Raw genomic sequence first — 6,000 nt, forward strand, 5'->3', positions numbered from 1 at the left:
AGTCAGAAAGAACTTAATCTCAGAGTAAACACTAAAAAATTCTTAGATTTTGTATAAAACTCCCAATATTGTCCTTATTTTTCTCATGTTATTGGTGCCCCATGAAAATTTCACTGTAGTCTGTTCCTTGGATTAGCTCTTGGAAAGCAGGATCTAAAGTTACTGAGTTAGTCATAAGGTTAAGAAACATTTAGATATACAAGCAGCTACATCTCATTGCATTGACTAACACTAACATTTAACACACATACATGGTTGTCTAGTTCTTGCTGGGTGGTAGATTTAGTGCTGAGGGTACAGCTGCTCCCTGAGAACGTGTGTACTTGAGTGAAAGGATATGGAAGTGTCACCTCCTCTGGGAGACCCCCCAATACCACCCCAATTACAGTGGTAGTTGAGACCTGCCCTGCCCCATCCCCAGTAATTCTCTAACATGTCATCTTTTTCTTTTTCTTTGGAGCCCTTACCTTAATGGTAATTACCTTGTTTATGTCTTTATGTCTTTTGGGGCTTATCTCCCCAACTAGGATATAAGTCCCAGGGATGCAGGAACTTTTCTGCCCTAGTGACCACTGGAGCACCAGCACAGAGGTCCAGGGTTCCCCTTAGTGGCTGATGTGGGGTAGAAGTTGCAGAGGGAGTAGGACAGGGCACCCCCTTGTCCTGAGCCCCTCACACAGTAACCTCTTCAAATCACTCAGTGGCCAGTGAAGAGACCAGCAGGCATCCTGCCCTGCATAGGTGTTCTAACTTCTGAATTAGTTAGGTTCCAGTCAGAAAGATAATTTACACAAAGCATCGTTTTTCTTTACAGAAAGAAAACAAAACATCTTTTTTACTACCATGTACCTCCTCCTCTAGGGGTGTGGGAGGTTGCTGGAAGGTCATGGGATATTTCTAATGGAAAAATCAGCATTTGTCTATCTCCCTTCCCCCAGTGGAAACCATCGGCCCAACAAAGCACACCGGTGGCAGCTGGAGGGTCAGAAGTCCCCTGACCAAGTCACCATTGTCACCACTGGAAGTGGTGAGGAAGATCACTTGCAGGCAGGACCATAGCCTGGCATTAGCATTCTGGTGACCCCAGCAAGGAGGCAGTGTGGGGACGGCCTCTGTGTGGGGTGTGGTGTGATTGTTTCTCAGGAGGTAGCTGTAGTTACAGGACAGCCTTTGCAAGCTCCTACCACTGTGTGTGTCCACAGACAGGCAGGCTGGCATGAAGCTCAAGCAGCACCCTGGGCATCAGGAGCCAGGGACTGAGCTCTGTCAGGTTAGATGATAATAATGCAAGGTAGCATTTGCTTAGAATTGACTGTGCCCTATGTGCTTTACACGCATATCATGCACACCAGAAGGGCTCACAGCAATTGTTTGAAATAGATGTGGTCATTATTTCCTCTTCATGCCTGAGAACACTGAAGCTCAGAGGGGTTAAATGGCATGCCCAGGGTCACCCTGCTGATGGATGGAATCACGTGGACTCGAATCCAAGTCTTCCCACCCCCAAAGCGTGGACACCACTGTGCTTCTGCCCTGAGTTCACCTTCCACGGAAATGTGCTGTGGTTTTGTGAAAAGCTCCAGAGCTCCGTGGCTAAATGTAGAGGTTGGAACAACAGTAATAAAGTAAGAAACAATAAAAAACCAAGCACCTGCTATGTGTCAGGGACTGTGCAGGCACTGTATGCACATTAACTCAAAATGGCCCTGAAAGGTAGGCCTTATTCTTCCAATTATACAGATTAGAAACAGGCTGAGAGTTTAAATGAATATCCCAAGTCCCACAGCCACGAAGTAGTAGATTGAGAATTTGAACTCAGGTTAGTTTGACTTCAAAGTCATTGCTCCCTTGAAAGCATTATCCTATGAAAACTGATTCACTCAACAAATATGTATGTATACTTCATTTACCAACTAGTATTTATTAATATCAATATATGTTGTTTCAACAAATATTTATAATATTCATCCAACAAAGATTATTATTATTTCTATGTATTCATATATTTATTGCCTGGTATATAGTAGGTACTGAAGAAATATATAGACTGCTCTAGAAAGTAGGGATCAGGTGCTAAACATGAGAAATAAAATCTTTGACTTCATGGGGCTCACATTCTGGTAGGAGAAACAGAAGATAGACATGGAAAGAAAAAATTATATGTAATAGAACCTAATTATAAGTTACTTTAAAAATGAACCAGAGTGAGGAGGCAGGGAGGGATTTGGGCAGGGATCTAGGGCTGTTTCAATCACAGGCTCACTCTGGCTGCTGCTCTGAGCCAAGACTGTCGTTAGTCAGAGAAGCAGGGGGCCAGTTAGGAGGTAATGGAGATAATCTAGGTAAGAAACAAGAATTTCTTGCCTCAGGATGGTGGTAGCAGATTGGTAGGAAATGATTGGACTCAGAATTTATTTTTAAGTGAGCCAGCAGAATTTGTTGACAGATTGGATGTAGATTACAAGAGAAAGAAAGGAATCTATGGTAACTCCAAGATTTTGGCCTGAATGACTGGAGGGATGGAATTGCCAGTTGCTGAGATGGGGGAGACTGAAAGGTTGGAAATTCAGTTATACTAATTTGTGTTTGAGATGTCTATCACTAGTCCAAGGGACATGTTGAAAAGCCATTGTGATTTTTGAGTTTGGAATTCAAAGGTGTGTTCTCAGGGTAAATATGTCCAATATATAATCAAATCAAAGAGGCCACTGACTATAAGACCATTATTTTATTTACTACCAGGAAAAAGCACTGTCCAGTAAGCTAGGATACATTGCAACTTCAGAGATATTAAAATGTGGAAAAAATGTGTGGTTTAGAATCAATGGGATTTAGTAAGTTTGGGAGTTTCCAGTATATGGATGGTATTAACGGCTGTGAGAGTTGAGGAAATCACCAAGGGAGTGACAGAGGATAAAGAGAAAGAAAAAAAAATAGGTTAGTGCAAAAGTAATTGTGGTGTTTGCCACTAAAAGCATTGGAAAGTAATGGAAGCATAAGGACTGAGCAAATTTTTTAGCAGGGAGACTCACGGCCCATTTCTAGCCCAGTGGAAAGTTGGGCAGTGAAAGGTCTTTTCTGGAATAGGAGCCACTGTGGAGCTGCTGTGCAGGACTTTGGTCTGGGGATTCAGGACTCACAGATGGCCAGAATTGTAACACGGGGCATCACCCAGCACTAACTGTGTGCCATTGCCCAGAAAGGCCAAGCTTTTCAGCTCGCCTGGTTCACTGCTGGCCTGTTTTCTCATCAGTAATATGTGAGTATAATGTCTCCTCTACCATCTCAAAACCCAGAAAACAAGTCCATCTATTTCTTTCTCTGGGCCTCAGCATCTGCATCTATAAAATGAAGAGGCTGGACAGGGTGATTTCTAATTCTTCTTCCAGCTCAGGCATAATAATAATACTAGCAGCAGTACTTTGAACATCTACTAGGTGATTTATATTAATATAATCACTATTCATCATAAACAACTATGTAAATATTATGATGCCCATTTCACTAATGAGGCAACTGAGGTCAACAAAGGAGCGGGCTACTCACGGTGGTGGAGCCAGGCTGCAGACTAGAGTATTTCAGGCCAATGGCTTAAAGCCCCCTGCCTGACTACTAGCATTGATGTGTAATTCGTGAGCTAAACTTAGTAGCATGTAGCTGGAGCCCAAGGGCAACCCCTTCTTATGATACAAGGGAACTTCAAAGGGTTGTCTCACATACAAGAGGAACATAGTTTGTCTCTGGAGATCCTCTACTTTCATGGGAATGGAATGTCCCTGCAAAAAGGTCAACAGAAAGGAAGGCAACTGATGTTGGAGTATAGAGGTAACTCATTCCCAATCCTGTGGAGTCTGGGTTTAGTGCTCTTTGACCATAGTATTTGCAAGTCAAGGACCAGTGTCCACACAGGTTGGTACTGAATGGGATTCCCTTGGTAAGGTTGTTGTGTGAACGTTTCCTGAGCGAGAGGTGGAAGAAGGGGAAAAGTGGGTTGGAGTGAGTTTCAGTGATGGGAGAAAGCTGGTTGTCAGCCTAGGCCTAATCAAGGAGCTGAGTAGAGTCAGGTGCATCAACATTTCAACCAGGAATGTAGTGTAGACCAGGGTTTCTTAACCTCAGCACAACTGACATTTGGAGCCAGATATATCTTTGTGATGGAAGACTGCCCTGTGTATTGTGGGCTATTTAGCAGCATCCCCAGCCTCTACCCACTAGATGCCATTAGCAACAACTCCCCATCCCCAGCTGAGACAACCAAAAATACCTCCAGTCATTGTGAAATGTTCTTGGGGAGCAAAATTATATCCACCCCCTTCTTCAAGACTGTCAAACATTGGTGTAAACAATTCTCTTTCCCTCCTACAAAGGCCATCAGCTGACCATGTCCACGCATGTCCCAGCTGTCAGACTGGGTGTTCCTGGGCATTTTCCTCCCTCTGGCAGCCTCCTGCAGGGCTGGGTGAAACCCAAATGAAACCAGGTTCTTCCTGTCTTTTCAGTAGTTGTCCTCCTGGAAATATCACGTACTGAAACCTTCTCTGAGACATGCATTTTCTCTACCCCCACCTCCTCTGTTTCTGTCTGTCTCTTTTTCTCCCCTCTGGGAACTATCTTATCCACAGGCACACTGAATTGTTTTTATCTCAGGACATTTGCACTTGCTGTCCCACACCACCCATGTGGCTCCTCTTCATTTGGGTCTCTATTTATACAGCCCCATGTCATAGGCCACCTTGCTTATCATTCCAGTTACTCCTTACTGCATCTCTCTGCTTGAGTGCCTGCAGAGTGTTGGCCAGCCTCTGGTAGCATCTTGTTTATTCACCTATTTGTTTATTGCTTGTCTCCCCCATTAGACTGTGGGCTCTCAGAGGGCAGGGACCTGATCTAGGGGGACCTGATCCAGTTTGTCCCCTCCTGTAGTCACAGTGCAGACTTCAGTGTATGGTTGTAATCATGGTAACCATCAGCTTTGGTGAACACATGCTGAACACCTACTCAACAGCACCAGGCTCTGTGCTAGGAGTCAAGTTGAATAGCACAGCCCCTGCTTCCTGTGAGCTCAGTGTCTCATGGAAGGAGAGCACTAAAAGAGGTGAGATAGAGAAGTGAAGGAGCACAGAGAAAGGAACAAGCAAACCTGTCTTGCAGATGAGCGAAGATATTCAGTTTGAGGAAAGGAGGATCACACAGTATCTGCAGATGCAGGGAGATACAGGGGATCATGGATGGCTCCCAGCAGGGAAGGAGCAATGGCATGGAACTTGGAGCTGCAGGGCTCCCTGTGCAATGTCTGAAGCAGCAACAAATGAGGGAGGTGGCATAGAAGAGGCAAACAGAGACCTTGCATTCCATACCAGGAAACAGACCTTATCCTATAGCAAAAAGGAACCAAGAGGCAATGTAGACTAGTAGTTAAGATGTAAGCTTTGAAGTTAATTTCAGACCTTGGTTCAAATCTTCACTCTGTCACTTGTGCACTGCATGACTAGCCCAGCAATTTCACATCTCTTAACTTCAGTTTTATCATTTTGGAAATGTGGTTAATATTTCCATTGTAGGGCTGTTTTGAGTGCAAAAGAAGTCCTTAGCACAGTGCGTGGGACATAACAAGTGCTTAACAAATCATTGCTTTTCCTATTGATGTGGTTAACAAGGAGCCAGTAGAGATTTTCCAAGCAAATGAAGGACATGATAGATTTGCATTTTAGCAAGATTGTATAGGCAGGGCTGTGGATAGTGGCTGGCAGTGGCGCTGGGGAGAGCAGGTGAGACAGGAACCAGGGAAAACAGGCAGCTGCTGGAATGGAAAGGGAGGCAGGGAAGGGGGTTTGAATCCTGGGACTTGGTGCAGCTACTGTGGAAACCTTGGTAGCAGGAGATGCACCCATACTTTGCCCTCTGAGTAAGGCTGCAGGGGAGTAGAAGAGGAGTCCCCAAGCCCAACAAGTAATAGCAGCCCAGAGGAGGCCCAGGTGGGGAAATACAGCTCAGCCTGAC

Source organism: Rhinopithecus bieti, unplaced genomic scaffold (genome assembly GCF_001698545.2).
Source record: "Rhinopithecus bieti isolate Rb0 unplaced genomic scaffold, ASM169854v2 scaffold_2350, whole genome shotgun sequence".
Classification (NCBI taxonomy): domain Eukaryota; kingdom Metazoa; phylum Chordata; class Mammalia; order Primates; family Cercopithecidae; genus Rhinopithecus; species Rhinopithecus bieti.